At 33.0% G+C, this 21926-nt stretch overlaps 1 non-coding gene across 1 annotated transcript; it reads left to right on the forward strand.

Moving 5' to 3' along the window:
• The first annotated feature begins 3029 nt into the window (after positions 1 to 3029).
• On the forward strand, positions 3030 to 3136 carry LOC133037562 (small nucleolar RNA R71). The gene has a single exon (XR_009687652.1). It is a non-coding gene; the product is annotated as a small nucleolar RNA R71 (small nucleolar RNA).
• The last annotated feature ends 18790 nt before the right edge of the window (positions 3137 to 21926 follow it).

Raw genomic sequence — 21926 nt, forward strand, 5'->3', positions numbered from 1 at the left:
TAACTTTAAAGACCCGAAACATAGGCTAATAATAACCTAACAAAATCCCCCAAACTAGATTCTTACTTGCCCCCGAGTAAGATAAAAAAAAAAACTAACTACGCTATCAGATAATTACTATGCTGATGACTCATGCTCTGTTTCCTTCCTTGCATAAACTAGAATTTTGATCCTACTAACTCTAACAATTAACTCGGATGCTCAATTAATAACACTATGTACAACTGCAAAAATTTATTCAAATGTGAATTATTGTTATAAAAGTTTTACTCTTTCCAACAGTTTCACAACCCGATAACTCATAAGCTTGCATGCTTACCTTTCTCCACTAATGTTGACAGTATTCTTCGGAATCATTAGGTCTTTTCAAGGCTTAGGTAGTATGGCTCAGATATTCAGGGATAGGCAAAAGACAATTTCGGCTCAAGATATCATAAGCACACAAACAGAACCCACAAGCTTTTTACTTTTCTTTCTCTAGAATCCCATAATGTTCCCAAATTTACCAAGACTGATAGAAGATATCTCTATTACTTTCCAACATCACTGAAATCATATTTATTTATTTATTTATTTATTTTTTGAACACAAATTTTTACTTTTCATTGCGTTTTTTTTTTCTTTTTTCATTTTTTTTCAGTGACATTGAATTACAATTTTTTTTCCTCTTCTCAATCTTACAAGTTTTTCTCTCTCTCACTAATTCCTCACACTAAATGTTTCTCCTCCCCCAAACTAATCATGTAGCTTATGATATCATGGATAACATGGTGAAGAAAAATTAATAGTGTGGTTGCAAAAATTTTCAAAATAAATGGGTGAAAAACAAAACAGGTTTAGGCTCAAAAGGTTAACTAGGGATACACATTATTATGGTAGGCTTGAAAGGCTCAAACTATCCAACAAATGCCTAAGTCATATTCCAATTGAACACTATCAAGGATTTCATCTCAAAAGAATAAACATGCAAGTTCTAAGCCATCCTGCCAATCCTACGACAAACCATAGTAAAACAATTATAACAATTTTCACAGATTGAGTAATTGCAATTGTACACAGGTTTCTAAGCATCCAAACTAATCCAAAGAGTTAACAGAATCAAGCACACAGTTATTTTACAATTTCAGATCACATCACACTAATCAGCAGTATACAACTATCGTCAAGCTTATTGCTATTCCTTAACTAAAACAAAAAACTAAAACAGAAAATTAAAATGCAGAAATTAAAATAAGTGCATAAATTAAATTTTTTTAAGTCTCTCCCCCCAAACTAAATATGACATTGTCCCCAATGTGTACAATAATATGCAGAGAGAAAAAACTTACCTGAGACCCTCTCAGAAAGGGTTGGGTGGACCCTTTTCATCCAAAAGATCCCTCGTACTAAATGAAGAAAATTGACCACCAATAGTGTTGATTTCAGATTGTTGCACAAGAGTAAGCTCACCTTCAGAACTACCACACATCAATCTTTTCCAACGACGCTGAATCGTTCGAAGTCGCTCTTTAGGCTTTGCTTTCTTCTTATCAGCTTTAACAAAAGAACCCTTCACCATCTCAATCTTGCAATAGGTAGGAATGTCAGTTGGGGCAAAAACATTAAAATTGACCTCTTCATCTTGCACTCTCAACTTTAACTCTCCCTTTTGAACATCTATTACTGCTCGGCCCGTGGCTAAGAATGGTCTTCCCAAAATAATGGGAATAGTTGAATCTTCCTCCATATCAAGAATTAGGAAATCAGCAGGGAAGATAAACTTACCAACCTTCACCAGTACATCTTCAATTATCCCACGAGGATGAGTCAAAGAACAATCTGCTAGTTGTAAAGTAACTGTTGTAGGCTTTGCTTTTCCCAATCCTAGCCTCTTGAAGACAAACAAAGGCATTAGATTAATGCTTGCTCCTAGATCACATAGAGCTTTAGTTTCCACCGAACCCCCTATAGAGCATGGAATATTGAAACTACCCGGATCTTTAAGCTTGGGCGGTAGTTTCTTTTGCAAAATGGCGCTACACTCCTCAGTTAATGCCACTGTTTCATAGTCCTCCAATTTTCTCTTCTTAGACAATATCTCCTTCATGAACTTCACATAACGGGGCATTTGTTCCAAGGCTTCAGCAAAAGGAATGTTGATGTGTAGTCTTTTGAAGACCTCTAGGAATTTGGTGAACTGCTTGTCTAGACTTGACTTTCTGAGCCTCTGAGGATAGGGTATTTTCACATGGTGATCAATGCTAATTGGTGGAGACTGTTGTGGTTGTGTTGGGCTGTCAGTAGCCTTCTCTGATGTTGGTGTTGGGGTTGGCTTTGGTTGAGCTTCATTCTCCTTTTCTCCATCAGCTGATTGTGGCAGTTCAGGACCATCATAATTTTTACCGCTTCTCAGGGTAATTGCTTTGCAGTTTTCTTTGGGGTTTACTTCAGTTGTGCTAGGCTAATTCCCTTGAGGACGGGTTGCTACTTGAGTTGCTAGTTGGCCCATCTGAGTTTGCAGGTCTTTGATTGAAGATCTAGTTTCGGTCATGAATTGAAGCAGTAAATCTGTTTGCAAATTAGAATTTCCACCAGAGGCTTGTTGCTGATTAAACTGTTGGTTCTGATTCCGGTTCTGATTTCGTTGCTGATAGAACCCACTGTTTCTTCGGTTATTACCCTGGTTGAACCCATAATTGTTGTTGTTATTCTGCGAAAAATTTCCAATGGCTTTAGCTTCATCCATTGGCAAATCATCCACATCTACTTGACACTCTGAAAAGTGATGATTTCCTCCACATATCTCACAAACAATTTGGCCTTGTTTAGCTTGCCCTGCCATTAGCTTTGTCAATGCCTCAACCTGAGCTGTCAACTTTGTGATGGCATCAACCTCTAACACACCAGCTACCTTCTTAGATTGACTCCTTTCAGTTAACCACTGTTGATTGTTTAGAGCCATCTCCTCCAATAGATCATAAGCCTCATTAGCACTCTTTCTCATAAAGGCTCCGCCATTGTAAAAGTTGTGGACCAGCATCCACTTCTCTATACCATGATGAGGGTGCTTTCTGATCAGATCTTTAAACCTCTTCCAAGCCTCATGGAGAGATTCATTATCTTGTTGGTAGAAATTGTTGATTTCTCCTCTCAGCTTTGCAGACTTTGCTGGAGGAAAGAACTTTGACAAGAGTTTTGTTGCCAGATCATTCCAGGTGGCAATAGAGTTGGGTGGCAAGGAGTTTAGCCAACTCTTGGCTTGTTCTCTGAGAGAGAATGGGAACAGTCTCAGTCGAATGGCATCATCATTAACTCCATTAACTTTAAAAGTTTCACAAAGTTCCATGAAGTTAGAGAAATGCAGGTTAGGATCTTCAGAAGGGAGGCCACCAAACTGAACTGAAGACTGCACCATTTAAAGTATGGCAGGTTTAATCTCAAAGTTGTTCGCATCCACTGCCGGTGGCCTGATACATGACTGCACTCCCATCAGAGTAGGGAGAATGTAATCTCTCAAGCTACGACCATTAGCTTGATCTTCCACGACGCCACCATTATTACCGTTATTACCTCCATTGTTCGCAGCATTAACATTCACATTAGCAGCCATGATTTCTGAAGTTTCAGCAGTTGCTGAAACTCCTTCTTGCCTCTTGTTCTTTCGGTTTCTCCTACAAGTTTTCTCGATTTCAGGATCAACTGGTAATATGGCAGCTTGTCCTTGACGGCGCATACACTTAGGATTCCTGAAATAGATCAAGAAAATTTTGCAAGAAAAAAGGTTAGAAAAATCAGCAAGAGAAAATATACCAAAGTAGAAGTTAGTATAATTTTGTGTAATATTAATCTTTAAACAATTCCCCGGCAACGGCGCCAAAAACTTGTTACGAATTTTATGTTTATTACGCAAGTGTACGCAATCAAGTAATATCTCACGCAAGTGAGGTCGAACCACAGGGAATTGGATTAAGAACTACTAAACTATACTTATGATTCTATTTGGTAAAATAATAAGTTTGCAATTTGAAAGTAAATAACTCAGAAAATTAAAGAGAAAATAAACAAAGATTAATCAAGATGAGAGATTAGGGAGGTGAATCCTGTTGATAAGCTACCAATGTTAATACCTAATTGCTATCCTTATCTCAATGTGAATGACAGATTATAAATTAACCTAACTCTTTTCAGATCTTTTAGGTTCTAAATAATATGTTCTCTAATTAACTTCTTAATTAAATCAACACAAAATCAGCATTAAGCAATAATCTTTTCGTCACTGAGGCTATGTAAATACTTTCGTTTCACATCAAAACCTAGACTATCCAAATTTTAGCATTCTCAATTCTCACTTTTCAGATTTCGAATTGAGATCATTAAACATGTAAAAGGTGATCAAGCTTGCACATGGAATTAAACACAAATATAGATAGTATTCACACATAAGATGGAAGAATGGCAATTATTTATTAACTAGGCATAAACTTAAACAACATTCATCATCCTCCCTTATTGGGAAATTTAGTTCAACATAACTCTAAAAACATCCATGATTAATTCATAAACAAAAACAAACATAAAGAAGAATTTAAGGGTAAAAGAAAAAAACTAGAAGGTGATACCGCTCCGGGTCTTCAAGATAGCTTCCTCTCCACTTGCATCCACTATTTAGGTCTATTTCTGCTTGCTTTGACCTTCAGTGTCGTATTCCTTATATAGGGATGAGAAGTGTGCCTCCAATTTGAGAAAAAACCAAAATTAGGTCAAATCTGCGATTTCCGTACCAAGTCGCGACTAGCATTTAAGCTAGTCGCGACTACAGGCAAACCTCAAAAATCGAAGGTTCTGCCAAACCTCGAAGTCACGACCAGAGTCGCGACCAGGAAAAAGGGTCGCGACCTGGCTCTCTGGAAGTCGCGACTACTGATGCGTCTAGAGCTGAATTTTCCAATTTTTTCCAAGTTTGTCCCAGTTTTTCACCATTTGACTGAATTCGAACTTTAACACCCCGGGAACCTGAAATAATGAAAATCAAGCGTAAAACTGCTCCAAAAGACACCAATAGACGAGATAATGTTAACTTTAAAGACCCGAAACATAGGCTAATTATAACCTAACACTTACTCACTATGATTGAGTACTTGACTTGCTATGTGTGGGCATCTCACTCTTTCACTCAAGGTTCGAATATGGAAGAACAATGAAGGAGACTGAAATCACTAAGGAATGAACTCTCTCATCTAGGTTGGTTGAATAGTCAGGTTGACATTAGTTTAACAAATTGTCAAGAGGATGAGATGAGAGCATCATGTTCCTTTTATATTGTTTCAACTAGGGCTTAGGGCTGAATTATATGGATTAAAAAAGAATAAAATATTGGGCAAAAATTAACTTCATGGCCGTACACTTAATGGACCAATTTCTAGTTAGATTTTTGTCACTTTATCTAAACTACTTATTCTTCTTTTCAATAATACTATATTTTTCAATTCAATCATATAAATGCCAAAACTATTTATTTAATAATTATGATTGATTACTAAATAAAATTGTCATTTATGTAATATATTAATTAGACCATGCAAAGTCTCTTAATTAACAAATTGACCCCAAAACTTCTTTTCTCTACAATTAAGCCACTACTAGAAAATTGGGTTTTAATGGCACACATTGAGTGACTCTAAAACTATATAGTGACACTTCAACGCGCGTCACTAATGAGGGTGACTGGAAAGACAGTTTTTAGTGACACTTCACACATGTCACTGAACCCTTTTACATTCATTTTTTCCGCGTCACTATAGGCATATAGAGTCAGGTTTTGTCAGACTAAAAAGGTAACAGCCACCCACATGAAGTGTCACTATATCCTTTTTTTTTCTTCTTTTTTTTTCTTTTTTATTACTATTTTTGGAGATATAGTGATGTTAGGTTATTTTTAGTATTAATTTAAGATTAATTTTAGTATATTTTTAATTGAGTTTTAATCGTGTTTGGAGCATTTTTACGCTTGTTATCTTTTATTTTTGCAGATTTAAAATAGAAGAAGATTAGAAAAATATCAGAGAAAAAGATGGGAAAAAGATAAAAAAATATCATGATATTTAAAATAGAGAAAATTGTGCAAGCCGAAACTTCAAGCCTGAATTCGACGGTGTTCTGATTGGATTTTGGAAAAAGTTAAAACATGAAAGTTCTAGATCTCTCTTTTATCTTTCCGGAACATCTTGAATCGTCCAATTCCGAGCAATATTGAGAGAGTTATGGCCAAAATACTATCAGTCAACGCAGCAGAAAAAAAATATCTCGTTTGAGGTTTCCTAAAAATTTAAATCCGAATGGGAATTTAAATATTGCGTTTTTTCCATATTTTTAGGCTTTCAATGCCTATATAAATAGAAGAATGGAGTTGATTTCATCAAGCAATTTGAGAGAGAAAAACAGAGAGAATACAGATGCAAAGTGGAGAGATCAACTGCAATATTGGAGGCATTCTTCAGAGGGTTTTCAGCATTCTTCTCTTCTCTATTTTCATCTCTTTTCTTTAAAGTTAATATGTGTAATTGTGCTTCAATGAACATGAGTAACTAAACACTTTATTAGGGTTAGATGGATATTGTTTGACATTGTTTATGGTTTTAATATAATTTATTTTCCCCCTAATTTCTATGTATTCTATTTTATTTGTGCTTAATTACTTTTAATTGCCTGATCACCAATTATCTGTCTATGAGTTTGATGCGAGATCTGAGAAGTGAGTGTCGAATATGCTATAGTTAAATAGAACTGAATTTTGATATAGGACGAGAGTACCTATATGGTTTAGATAGCTTATAGGGTTTCTGTGTTTAATGCCTGTTGCATGTTAAATTTATCACGAGAGTAGAAAGTTTGCATGTAATTGAGATTTATATATCTGAGAAGACTATAAATTACCTTAGTAAACCTGCTATTGCATAGAAATTAATATTAGGAAAATAATCATATTAGGTCATAATCAATAGAAACAATTGAAATCAAAGCCCTAGTTTTTTATTAACTTTCAATTTTCTTGAATAATTGTTTCTTACTAGTTTCTTATTTTTAATTCTTTCTTAATTTTCATTCAACCAAATAGAAGTAAAGGTTTAATTTTAAAGTACTTAACTGCACTCCCTGTGGGATCGACCTCACTCCTGGTGAGTTTTACTACTTGAAACGATACGTACACTTGCGTGTGCAAAATATCGCAACAAGTGACACACAAAAAGTGCCACTACATTAAATATTTTCCTACAAAAAATAATATTTAATTATTTTAATTCAAATTTTATATATTATAAATTTTAATTTATATTAATTATATACAAATACAATTAAATATAACAATAATAATTTTAATTAAGTGAACAATATTTTGTATTAATCATTTTTCCAAAATCACAGTTTACAAATGAACAATTTTTTTACCAATACTAATCTTTTTTCATACAAAAAATCCAAATGTACAGTATGAACCCAACCAAAATAAATATCAACACTTCAAACCCTATAAATAAGAAATAAAATTAAAGTTACAAACTCAAACCCAGTTACAAAATACATTTCTGAAAAAAATTGTTCATTTTCTAAACATGAATAGTCTAGATCGAACACGAGCCCAGCTCTAAATTGTTGGGTTTTATGCCCTAGATAAAACTCATTGCAATCTGATTAGTTATCAATTTAGAAATGAAGTATGATTACATGTATGTTACATGTTTATGGTTTAATACATATACTTGATATATGCACAAAATCAGTTAAATCCAGAATATATAGTTATTCACAATTACAGTATCGTCAATACAGTGGAATGTGATTGTGATTATATGATTCAAAAGATTTGGTCCCTGTTCATCAGTGTTTTGGATTTACACTGATGTGATAATCAGCGATGAAGTATACTTACACTTGGAGTAAGTGTTATGTTCTTTTCAGAACATTGGCAAAGTATACTGGTTTCGAATGCATGGAGTATGCATTGGACTGGACCGATATTGAACTTGGTTAAAGATATTGTAAACTTACCGTTGTATCTTTCCAAGTCAATGTCAGAAGTTGATCTTAGATTAAGAGAATCTAAATCCTGATATGCTTAGGCTCAATCTCAGGAGTGCTATTCTTGTTCTTTGATTTATTAGTTAAAGCCTACCTTTGGGTCAGGATAATACATATATTTTGGGAACATGATAGCATAACTGAATGGGAGTGCTAAACATAAATATGGAAATCTATAGCTTCTACTGGTGTATAGAAGTAAAGTGATGATTCCTTTTGAGGTTAGTTAAATAGAAGTAAATGGATGAGATCTTGTTTCAGTGACTATATATTAGATCACTAAAACATCATTTACAGGTAACTAAGTGTTCAAATGGGCAAAATACATTGAGGGGTGTAAACGGTAAATTGGTCCCATCTCGATGTAAATCATCTATATAGAGGATCTCTAAATCACATTAAGATTATAACAATGGTTAAATGAGATAGCATATTGATATCGTGAAACATATGATATGCTCTATATAAGTACGAGAGTGCGATTCAGGAGTTCTAAGAGTGGATTCAACGAGGAATTAATAAGTTAGGGATTTACTTGGTAAATCGGTTCAACTTATTGGAAGCTCAGTATATAGATCCATGGTCCCCATTGTAGTTGAGACTATACTGTTTGTAAGACTCTATAATTGATTTATGATTAATCAATTATAATTCTAAAAGTTAGACTATGTCTAATTTGTGAATTCTCACAGTTTAGGGATGAAATTGTAAATAAGAGGGTTTCTAAGTTTAATTATTAATTATGAGACTTTGCATGTCTAAATTAATAATTATTTTAAATGGCAATATTATTTAATAATCTATTTTAGTTATTAAATAATTAGTTTTGGCATTTAAATGATTAGAATTGGAAAAATAGCATTTTTGGAGAAATAGAAATAAAATTGAGGAAACTGCAAAATCCATGTGAGGCCCATACACACCATTGTCGGCCACATGATTGCATATTTCCCAATTATTATTTTCATTTTAATTTTCCATATAATTGCTAATCAAAGCCTAGCCTAAATAGGAAAGTGGTGAATCACACTAAATAAGGCAGCTATTCAATTACACAGTAAAAGAGGAAACTGTTTATTTGGAAAGTTGTGGTCTTCCCTTTTCCTATTTATAGCCGCCCCTCTCTACTCTTCTTGTGCATGAGAAAACTTTGCTTTGCATTGTGTATCACACAAAATCAAGAGAGAAAACAAGAGAGAAATTTCGAAATTCCTAGTGAGAGAGAAGTGCCCACACACATCACTCAGTACCTCATATAGTTTGGAAGACTGTGAAGGATCACATCCAACTGAAGAACTTTCGGGCTCAGATCTTGATTATACTCTGCTACAGACAGGAATCAAGGGTTAGAGATCTGAGTGGAAGGAGACATTAATTCCGCTGCAATCACTGTAAGTTATTCTTAACTTTTATGTGTTTAGTTCATCGTTTTAGAAGTTCAATATTAGGTTGTTAAATCAACATACTTGTAAGTAGATCTAAGATCCTGGATAAATATAATACCAACAACTGGCACCAGAGCCATGGTAATTAATTTGCTTGCAAGAAATTTGGACTTAAAACGATTTGCTTGTGATTTGGATGGTTTCATGATGTGTCATATTGATGTTTGATTGATGTTTGTGAATTCTGGGAAAAATAATTGATTGTCTGTATCTGGAATTATTTTTATTGGATAGTTTGGAAAATTCTAAGCAATTTACTTTTATACAGAACTCGATTTCGATTTAATTTGAATTAGTTATGAATTTTTGAAAATCGGGAAAACTCTAGGTGGTGAGCACCTTCCCTACGCGCGCGGAAATCATGCGCAGGGGTGCTTGCGCCCAGTTTTCTGGGCTATGTCTCCCCTTCCACGCGCGCGGACAGCATGCTTTGTCCGTACCACCTGTTATTTTCTTCGTTTTCTTCGATTTTTCATGCTATTTCATGGAATTAAATTCCGATTTTTTGTGTAGTTTTGTATGTTGATTTTTGTTTTTCAAATTTCAAATCTAATTATCAGAAATAAATTAATTTTAATTTTTTAAAATTAATTTTAGATATTAGTGCAATTTGATTTTGAAAATGGGAAAAATCAAGTTTTGCTTACCTCTTTTCTTATTTCTTTTAAATTTTGATTATTTTATTTTTTTTTTAAGGTCAGATATTAATTTTTTTTGGTAACTTGACCTTAATTAAAATAAGATCAAAATAATCATGATAATTTTAAAAGAGGAAATAAGGTATTTTTGTTAACTTTTAAATTTTGTTATTTTTCAATTAAATTAAATTGTAAAATAAGAAAAGGGTATGTATTTACCATTTTCTATTTTATTATTTGATTTATTAAATAACATGAAATTTAAAAGGAAAGTTAGCAATTTAATTTTGAAATGCATTTAGGTTACCCAAAACCTAATTTTTCAAAATGGTAGGTTTAATTTTAATTTTATTTTTCGAAATATAGATTTAAAATTAAATAAATCCTACATCCAACTATCCAGATCTAACCTTGTTGCAGGAGTATGTGTTTTAGATTGTTTGTAAGTTTTTCTAAAACCTATTATTACTTGATCTAAATTGCCAGGGTTAACTTGTTGACAGATCAAATGATCTGATTTTAACCCATGGTTCAATTGATGATAGATCAAGTAGATAATTTGTAACAGGTAATTTTTACAAACTTCTTTCATCTGTGTATGACCTAGTAACATGATAGGATCCATCCAAATCATTTCACATGTGTGAGCCTATATGTTTAATTTCTATTATAGATACATATAGGTTGTTGTTGCTAAATAAAATGTCATAACCTGATAGATTTTATTTAGGCTCATTTAGTTAATGGGCCTATTCAATTAATAACAGTTATTCATTTTAAGGTTAAATTCCTCTCTTTTGGGCCTTGTGTGAGAGTTGGGAGCCTTAGAAGTGGGTGCGACATACTGGACCCAGCCCCCCCTCACATGAACAACCCCAATTGTGAAGGCCCATTTGCCTGATTTGGATAACTGTGCTAGGTTAATTATATTAGTTTGACCTAATAAAATTGAATAGCAACATAATTAATTTCTTCGAAATTAATTTAAGAAAAACATAGTTTAATGAATTTCATTTCTAGATAAACTATTTGTATTTTTCTTGTATTTAATTAAATAAAGAATTTTAACTAACTAGATTCTTTCTGAAACTTACTTTTATTATTTCATTAAATATTCTTATTTAAGTTATGAATTAGTAATTACTAATTTTTCCTTTTAACTTAAATTTGAATATATTTTGATAATAATATTAAGCTGAGGAATTCTAGGAATTAGTTATTGAAGATTCTTAAAAGATATTATTTTAAGTTGGTTTTAAACTTAAAAAGGGAATATCTTTAAATTAGGTAGTTAACACCTAATTTTGATATTTAATTAAATTTTGTTTGGAAAATTTTAAGTTTGTATTTATAGATTCTTTCTATAATAACTTAAATCAGATATTTTCCAAATCTTGAAAAGATACTTAGTAGGATTGAGATATTTTCTAGATATTAATTTCTATACTAATTATTATTTCTAATATAGGAAAATATCATTGATTGTGAAATTAATTGTTTAATAATTAATTTTGGTACAATTCAATTAAGGATATTTTTCCTTGTATTAAATTGGAAATTAATGATTAAGCCTTCTCTATACTTAATTATTTATTTCCTGAATTTAATACATTTAATTAAATTGAAAATTAAATATCTAAGTTGATTTTCATAATGATACTTAGATATTGTTATTTTCATGATATTTAATTAAATAAGAAAATTATTTTAAGTTGGGTATTTCCATAACAACTTAAATTTGAATAATTTTCAAAATATATTCTATTTATTTTATTAATCATTTTTTCAAAATTGCATTTAATTATGTAAGATGATTTTAAATTTATCTTGAAAGATAGATTGAAGTTGTAAATTAATTATTTTAATTAATTTTGAATCAACTTAAATCAACGATCTTTTCATTCAATGATTAATTTAAAATAAAGGAACTGAAATATATTATTAGAAATTGGATTAATTAGTCAAGAAAATCTAGATAGATAATATTTTTGCTTAAAGTATTTTTTCTAAGTAAAGTTTGATTTATTTTAAATGTATTTCGAAAATTATATATTTTTGGAAATACAATATATATATTTGTAGAAAATTTTAATTTGAGTTGCAAATTAATTTAAATTAATACAACTTAAATTAAGTAATTTTCTTAATATTTGTTGGAAAATTAATACTAAGATGGAAATAATTCATTTTATTTTCTTAACCATCTAAGTTTAATTTTACAAATATTAAATTAAATTTTATTTAGATTCTATTCTAAATTTAAATTTAATAAATATATATATAGATTTAAAATAAATAAATAATAGAAGAAAATACAATTTAAATAATGAGCTTTATTATTTTGAGATATTCGATCTCCATTGTTGGTTTTACATAGCTATTGTTTTAGTGAGTAATCCTCCCTAATGGAGGAACGTTCATTAGCAAGTTAGCGCCGTTTAATCTCGAAAGATAAATATGTTTGTAAGTGTTTTATATTGGTATTGATCACCCTAATGGTGGGTACTGTATAAGACTTATAAACATATGAAACAATGGTAGAAGCTCATGAAATAAGAATGACCTTGACTCTCGCCTAAACGGGACAACGTCGGATTCTCTTTTCGATCGAATAAAAGGTTGCTAGAATGTTTGTCATTTTAGATGAGCTGACAACTCTATTCGATGAATGATAGCTTTGACTCTCGCCTAAACGGGACACTGATATCAGTTTGTTGAAAACCTTGGAAATTATTTAGGATTGAATTTTTTTTTGTATTTTCTCTAGTCATTCCTACTTGCTGTGTGCTAATAATTTCTAAATAAGATTTTGTGATAAACCATAATTGATATCTATGTGTTATCTTGTAGTATCCTGAATTGCAATGTCAAATCCCATGTTGTCACTCTTAACTGAAAATAAGCTAAATGGGTCTAACTTCCCAAAGTGGAGAGAGAACATTCATATTGCTCTCATAGGTGAAAGTGCCTCGTTTGTGTTGACTGAGCCGTCACGAGCAGCCAAGTGACAATGCAACCAAAACTGTGAAAGAGAAGTTCGAGCGTTGGCATAATGCTAACAATAAAGCTCGTTACTTCATGCTTTCCAGCATGGTTGACACCTTGAAAACAAGGTTTGCAAACACTGTCACGGCTGCAAAAATCATGACGCAGTTAACTGAGCTATTCGGTATGGCATCTATCCAGTCTCGTTTTGACGCGACTAAGAAATTCATCAACGCACGGATGGAACCCCATCAGAATGTGCGTGATCACCTTCTCCAGATGGCTAGTTATTTCCAGGAAGCCCAGAATCATGGTGCTGAAATGGATCAGACTACTCAAGTGAGTCTCATCTTGAATAGCCTGACTCTAGATTTTCTGCCCTACACATCAAATTATGTCATGAATAAGAAGGAACAAGACTTTCATACTTTAGTCAATGACCTTCAGACATATGAAAATTTGATTGGAGGTCCCAAGAAAAGAGGGAATAAACCTCAGTATTCTGGAAATGGTAATAAGACGAGTAATCCTGAGGCACTTGTTGCTTCTACTTCCAAATCCAATCATAAGAAGAAGTGGAAAAATGCCAAGAAGCGAGCTCAAGCTGCGAATGCAGCTAGGAACAAAAATGCTGGAGCTTCTGGCAATACACCAAAAGGAAAGTGTTTCTACTACAATGAGAAAGGCCATTGAAAATCCCAATGTCCTAAGTATCTCGCAAAGAAACAAGGTATTTTCTTTATAAACTGATGTGTTTTTAGTGAATTATTATCCTTTTGGATTAATAATTCTGGACTACTAACCCTGTTTATTATTCTTCTTATAGCTAAAGCTTCTTAAACTCGGGTGCTGTCTTAGCGAGTTGGATTAGAAAGCTGGATGGTGGATGGAGATTGTCTACAATAAAGAAGAAGCTCTTTCATTTGAATTAATTGTTTAGTTTTTCAAACAATTTGGATTTCAAGTTTTGGGATCTTAATTCCCTGTTTGGTTCTCATAAATATTGCAAACAATTTTTTTTTGGGTTTATAATAAAATATCTTTTTCAATTATATTGCAATTTATGAGTTGAGCTTCAGTACTTTATCTTATTTATTACCGGTTGTTATATTTATTATGTTTGAATGTGTATGTGTTTTTGTTATTGATACAAATTCAAAAGGTATTTAAACTCCTTACAGAGTTATTACTACATAAACACTAGAAGTTATTTCTATGTTTATAAATAATTGTTAGTTCCAAAAACAATTATTTGAGAATTTGTTTAATAAAAAGATCTTTTGATCTGATAGGGGTGGAGAAAAGTTAAGAATAATATGCAGTTCAAACGATTTTTTATATCTAATGAACTCCGGATTATATTCAGCTCCACAGACTCTCTATCACACTTAGAGATTTACAACCTTTAGGGGTGGACCATAATCTCTATAAACTTAGGGGTGGACTTTATTCTACAGTACCCTTTGTGACACATAATTTTAAACATGGAAATAATATAATAAATTAGCTATTATCAGAATAAATCCTTGATCTTGATTATATGTTCCAGTTTAGATTTACTGTTGTAATAGTTATTGATACCATTAAAGTTCTCTGATAATGTTTAACATTACCTTGGTTGAGTGGGAGAATATTAAAATTCTTTACCCATCTTCGTTTGGTTGATAATTGTGATAGGAACTTAAGAACACCTCTGATAAAAACAAGTCTAACCATTCACATGGATAGAAACAACTTATCAGAATTATGAGAGTAAGATAGAAACAGTCTATTCGAAAGACTTGATTCAAGATGTCTATTTCTCATAACATTTTATGGTATCTTGATTTGATTGCTTAAATCTCTAGCAAGTATTTTACACTTCAAATACTAGACTGCTATGTTGTTGACCTAATCTTAAAGAAACTTACAGTTTCAGCTTAGGATAATAAGTCACAATGAGATGTTCCCAGAAACAATAGTAAAAGGTTAAAAGTTTCTAACTAGATATATGCTATTGAGTGGGAGCCATCTGAGATGTAATCAAATGGGAACATTAGGGGACAATCAAGAAAGATTTACAAAAGTGACGTATATGTTATTAAGGAACTATGCATTAGTGATCCTGATATGCACACCGACTCATTAAAAAAATTGTGAGATGGTGGTTACTCTGGGGGTGGAGGAATCATTATAGAAGAGTGTTAAAACCCATCTATAATAATTCAAGCTTCATCAGAGAAGATATAACTTTGTAAATTCAAAATTACCAGAAAGTTATTTTACTGAAGAAAATTCTACACTGCTTTATCTCAATTCCAAATTTTAAAGTTTGAGAGATATGTCTTCTGGTCGTTCAGATGTACTTAATGGGCAGTAAGGATTTCAGTATCCCTTGATGAGTAAAGCATAAGTTAGGGAGGTTTCATGAGTCTTATGAACCTGGTTCCAGATATATGGGTGGATTCAAATATACTACACTTGATCAGAGGATCAAGACAAAAGATTGATTGTAATGCACAACTTGTTTTATGCTAGTGCAAGTGGGAGTTTGTTGGGTTTTATGCCCTAGATAAAACTCATTACAATCTGATTAGTTATCAATTTAGAAATGAAGTATGATTACATGTATGTTACATGTTTATGGTTTAATACATATACTTGATATATGCACAAAATCAGTTAAATCCAGAACATATAATTATTCACAATTACAGTATCGTCAATACAGTGGAATGTGATTGTGATTATATGATTCAAAAGATTTGGTCCCTGTTCATCAGTGTTTTGGATTTACACTGATGTGATAATCAGCGATGAAGTATACTTACACTTGGAGTAAGTGTTATGTTCTTTCCAGAACATTGGCAAAGTATACTGGTTTCGAATGCATGGAGTATGCATTGGACTGGACCGATATTGAACTTGGTTAAAGATATTGTAAACTTACCGTTGTATCTTTCCAAGTCAATGTCAGAAGTTGATCTTAGATTAAGAGAATCTAAATCCTGATATGCTTAGGCTCAATCTCAGGAGTGCTATTCTTGTTCTTTGATTTATTAGTTAAAGCCTACCTTTGGGTCAGGATAATACATATATTTTGGGAACATGATAGCATAACTGAATGGGAGTGCTAAACATAAATATGGAAATCTATAGCTTCTACTGGTGTATAGAAGTAAAGTGATGATTCCTTTTGAGCTTAGTTAAATAGAAGTAAATGGATGAGCTCTTGTTTCAGTGACTATATATTAGATCACTAAAACATCATTTACAGGTAACTAAGTGTTCAAATGGGCAAAATACATTGAGGGGTGTAAACGGTAAATTGGTCCCGTCTCGATGTAAATCATCTATATAGAGGATCTCTAAATCACATTAAGATTATAACAATGGTTAAATGAGATAGCATATTGATATCGTGAAACATATGATATGCTCTATATAAGTCTGAGAGTGCAGTTCCGAGTTCTAAGAGTGGATTCAACGAGGAATTAATAAGTTAGGGATTTACTTGGTAAATCGGTTCAACTTATTGGAAGCTCAGTATATAGATCCATGGTCCCCATTGTAGTTGAGACTATACTGTTTGTAAGACTCTATAATTGATTTATGATTAATCAATTATAATTCTAAAAGTTAGACTATGTCTAATTTGTGAATTCTCACAGTTTAGGGATGAAATTGTAAATAAGAGGGTTTCAAGGTTTAATTATTAATTATGAGACTTTGCATGTCTAAATTAATAATTATTTTAAATGGCAATATTATTTAATAATCTATTTTAGTTATTAAATAATTAGTTTTGGCATTTAAATGATTAGAATTGGAAAAATGGCATTTTTGGAGAAATAAAAATAAAATTGAGGAAACTGCAAAATTCATGTGAGGCCCATACACACCATGGCCGGCCACATGATTGCATATTTCTCAATTATTATTTTTATTTTAATTTGCCATATAATTGCTAATCAAAGCCTAGCCTAAATAGGAAAGTGGTGAATCACACTAAATAAGGCAGCTATTCAATTACACAGTAAAAGAGGAAACTGTTTATTTGGAAAGTTGTGGTCTTCCCTTTTCCTATTTATAGCCCCCCCTCTCTACTCTTCTTGTGCATGAGAAAACTTTGCTTTGCATTGTGTATCACACGAAATCAAGAGAGAAAACAAGAGAGAAATTTCGAAATTCCTAGTGAGAGAGAAGTGCCCACACACATCACTCAGTACCTCATTATAGTTTGGAAGACTGTGAAGGATCACATCCAACTGAAGAACTTTCGGGCTCAGATCTTGATTATACTCTGCTACAGACAGGAATCAAGGGTTAGAGATCTGAGTGGAAGGAGACATTAATTCCGCTGCAATCACTGTAAGTTATTCTTAACTTTTATGTGTTTAGTTCATCGTTTTAGAAGTTCAATATTAGGTTGTTAAATCAACATACTTGTAAGTAGATCTAAGATCCTGGATAAATATAATACCAACATAAATCCCCGTTAAATGCGATGCCCTATCGAAGGCCAACTAACACCCATAAAGTCAATTACAAATGAAACCGAATTGGTGAGACGTGCACCTCATATGCCTCAACCCGAATAGCCTTAGAGGCATACGCATCAAGACCGCCTCATCAGGGTGCACCTATTGATTATGGAAATGGACCAAAGCATAAATCTTTTTAGGACTTTCAATTTCTATACAAGATTATGTTTAGACAAATAGCAACTAATTACATTAAATAAATTTGTACATAAACAACTGAAACTAGTATTAATTAAAATTTAAAAAATAAAAAATAAGTATTGAGATACCTTGAGGTTCCATTGTTCGGGTAATGACTGATAACGAGGGCGTAGTCCCTAGAAGCCCTAGCAAGGAAACCATGGCCACCAACGTGGTGCTCGACGTTGCAAATGACGGTACCTTCAGGGAGAGATCTGAGAGGAAGAACATTACCCACGACGAGATTGGCATTCTTTCCACAGTAGATGAACTGACTAGAGTATAGGCCCTCGGCGGCGATGAAAAGCTCCTTCTGGTGCTTGTACCGGAAAGGGTGATGGAAGGTGACTCGAGCTAGTGGGGCACCTCTTCCTGGGGTGTGGATGATGTCAGTGACCACACCTTTCAGCTAACCATTGCGCTCGCCGAAGTCGAGAGACCTGAACCTTGCCGGACCCTTATGGTGGTGGGTGTGGGACTTGAAGACTGACCCCGCACCTTGCGCTGGTTCATTTTTAACAGTGGTGATTTTGGGTCATGGCTCCGTTCAGAAAATAGAGAGAGGGTGAGGTCGTGGCTCCGGTGCAAAAACAGAGAGAGGCTGAGATGAGAGGCCTCATGCGGTTAAGAGAGAGGGTTTCTATTTGGCTGTTAGAAATTTTAGGGTTTTTTTTTGTGTGTTTAAGAGAGAGAGGGGAAAGAGATAAGGGCTGATATTTGTATATTTATTTTTTTTTAAAAAAAAAAAAAAAAAAAAAAAAAAGAGGAAATAAAGGTTAGAACTTATTGGGATATACAACATTAATTTAGATTTTTTTTTATGTGTTATTTTTTTTGGAACCAAGCACCATTATTTTTTTTAAAGTGTATATATTGTTTTTTTATTAACCTATAGTGACATGCTAATTGTGACAGAGTAAATATATCCCAACATGCATAGTGTGTCACTATATCCTCTTTAAAACCAGCTATAGTGACGCGCTAGGAGGGTTGGGACACACTTTCCCATTCACTTTTGGCGTGACTCTATAGGTTGGCATTTTTAATAGAAAAAAAAATTAGAAAATTATAGGTATTACTATTTAGTGACACTTCAAATTTTTAGTAACCCACATTACAAGAGACTAATATCAAAAATTTAGAGTCTAATTATGTGTGTCACTAAAAATCAATCATAACTCTTTAGTGATGCGCAAAAAAGTGCGGGTCACTAAATAGTGTCACTAAAAGCCTCAATTGTAGTAGTGAGCCCTTGCTTAGTGAAAATTCATAAATAAGACATAATCTAATTTTAGAATTATAATTGACTAATTAAAATCAACTAACTGAGTCTGCAAGCAGTATTATCTCAACTAGTGAGGGGACCATGGGCCTATATAACTGAGCTTTCAATAAGTAGGTTTAGAATTCACCAAGTAAATTCTCTAACTTATTAATTCTGTCTTGCGCCACTATAGATTTGGAATTGAATAGCACTCTCAATTATATAGAACGCTCTATATGTACCTTGATATAGATACGTTATGATTATCCATTGTTACAATCCTAATAGTCAAAGATCCTCTATAGATGATCTACATTGAATAGGGACAAATTTACCGTTCTACCCTTCAATGTATTTTATCCTTAAAACACTTAGCAACCTATAAATGATACTTCAGTAAACTAATATAATTACTGAAATGAGGCCTCAATCATTTATCTCTAATCAGCCAAGCTCGAAGGAGATCATCGTTTCACTTCTAAATACTTATAAAAGCTATAAATTCTATATTTATGATCAGCGCTCCCACTCAATTGAACTACCATGTCCTTAATCTGTACGTCACGAGAAGATCCAATTGGTCGACTTTAACGAACAAATTGAAGAACATAAATAACACAACTAAGATGAACCTAACCATATCAGGTTTAAGATCCATAGACCTAAGATCAACCATTGATATTGACTTAGAAAGATACAATGGTAAGTTTATGATATCTTATCTAAGATCAATATCGGTCCCTTCCAATGTATACTCCATACATCCAATACTGGTAAACTTTGCTAATGCCTTGGAAAGGACAAAACACTTATCCAAGGTGTAAGTATACCTTATCGCTGATTATCATGCCAGTCTAAATCCAGTGAACTGACAAATCATGGGAATTAAACTTTTGAACATATAATTATGATTATATTCCACTGTGCTGATGACAATATAATCATGAACAAATATATACATATTTATATATGTTCTCGACTTAATAGAATTCATACATTAAACATAATCATGAAATAAATCATGTGAATCATGCAACATAAAACGATTTCTGTTCTTATATAAATTAGTAAATCTGATTATATTGAAATGGGTTTTATTTAGGGCACAAAACCTAACAAACTTCCACTTGTACTAATATAAAATAAAAGTGCATTTCAAATAATTTCAACACCTTGATATCCAGATCAAGTGTGGAATGTAGTATTCTCTCCGTAATAGGATCTAACAGTTTGTATTCAATACAACCTTTCTCCACCATTACATCACCTTAATCACAAAATCCTTGATATTGTGAAATTCCTCTCTATATGTCTACTCCTCTAGGGATACTGCCTAGGGCTGCACATTTTGAGCGGGTTTGACCCGAACCCGAGCAACCCGCTCGAACCCGAACTGGTGAACCCGCAAAAAATTTTTTTAAAAAAAGTTTCGGGCGGGTTGGGTTCAACCCGAGTGGGTTGGCGGGTTGAGATTTTAGGAGTACCGGGTTTCGGGCCCGCGAACCTGCCCGCCAACCCGGTTTATAAATATATTATATATTTTTTTATTACTGTTTTTATATATATAATATGGACTTTAGATTTTTATGGACAATGGACATTGGATATGGATGTATTTTGAAATATTTTAGTTTTCACTTTTATCATGAGTCATGAACATGAATATGAAGTTTGATTTGAATCTTTGATAAATAGGTTGTTTGTTTGTTGGTTGGATTGATTAATGCATTTTTTCTTCAATAGTAGATACTATGAACAAATTGTTATATTATATATGCTTAATTTAATAAATAAAAAAAAATTATTTGAATAAAAAATTAATTTTTTTAAAGAGTTGACCGAGTTGACTGAGTTGACCGGGTCAACCCGCCAACCCGCTAAACCCGACCAACCGAAACCCGCCAACCCGTGACCCGCCAACCCGCCAACCCGCCAACCCGTGCCCTATTCGGGTCCGAGTTCGGTGTCAATTTTTTGAACCCGAAACCCGTGAACTCGAAACCCGCCAACCCGAAACCCGGTAAACCCACCCGATGTTCAACCCTAGATACTGGATTCTTTACTTTTTGGAAACTACTTCTGTGTTAGTCAGGAAGTAACACTAGTAGTTAATAAATTGTTGGTACAATGCAAAAAATTGTATGGAACTTTTCATAGACTAAATAAGTATCTTTCCTGCAACTTTAACATTCAGTCTTATTGGTAGAGTTAGAGACTTCAGATCAGTTTTTACACTTCTCCAAAATCACTGCTCCACCCCCAGAGGAATTACCATCTCATCAGTAGACTTTCTAGCATCAATGCAAGTCTAGAAACCTGATTTGGTGTAGTCTAAGAGTATTGAAACACCAGCCTTATCGACTAACATATAGTTCCTCTTCTTGATCTTTAGATTCATTTGATTGTCTTCCAATGTTCCTTTCTTGGATTAATCTAATACATACTCATTACTCCCACTCAACAGCAAGTGTCTGGTCTAATGCATAGGCATATCTGAGACCTCTCACTGTTGATCCTAAGGAATTCTTTCCTTGGCCTTTATCTTTTCTGGAATAGTTGAAACTTTTTCTTAGATAAATAAAATCTATGTCTAGAAGTCGAGAAGCTTCTATAGATGTAGCCATTAGAAAAATGCACCATCATCTTACAAAAGTAAGTTGCTTGTACTAGAGTAATTAAATTACCAGGTATACCACAAGCCATAGATTTAGATAATCTCAAACCTGTAATTAATTTTTGGTTTTCGTAACTCTTGAACCGGTTATATTTCAATTATGCTCGGTTTGAGTTATTTTATGTTATTTGTTTTTATTTATTACGTTATAGAACCAGTTCT

Source organism: Cannabis sativa, chromosome 4 (assembly GCF_029168945.1).
Source record: "Cannabis sativa cultivar Pink pepper isolate KNU-18-1 chromosome 4, ASM2916894v1, whole genome shotgun sequence".
Taxonomy (NCBI): domain Eukaryota; kingdom Viridiplantae; phylum Streptophyta; class Magnoliopsida; order Rosales; family Cannabaceae; genus Cannabis; species Cannabis sativa.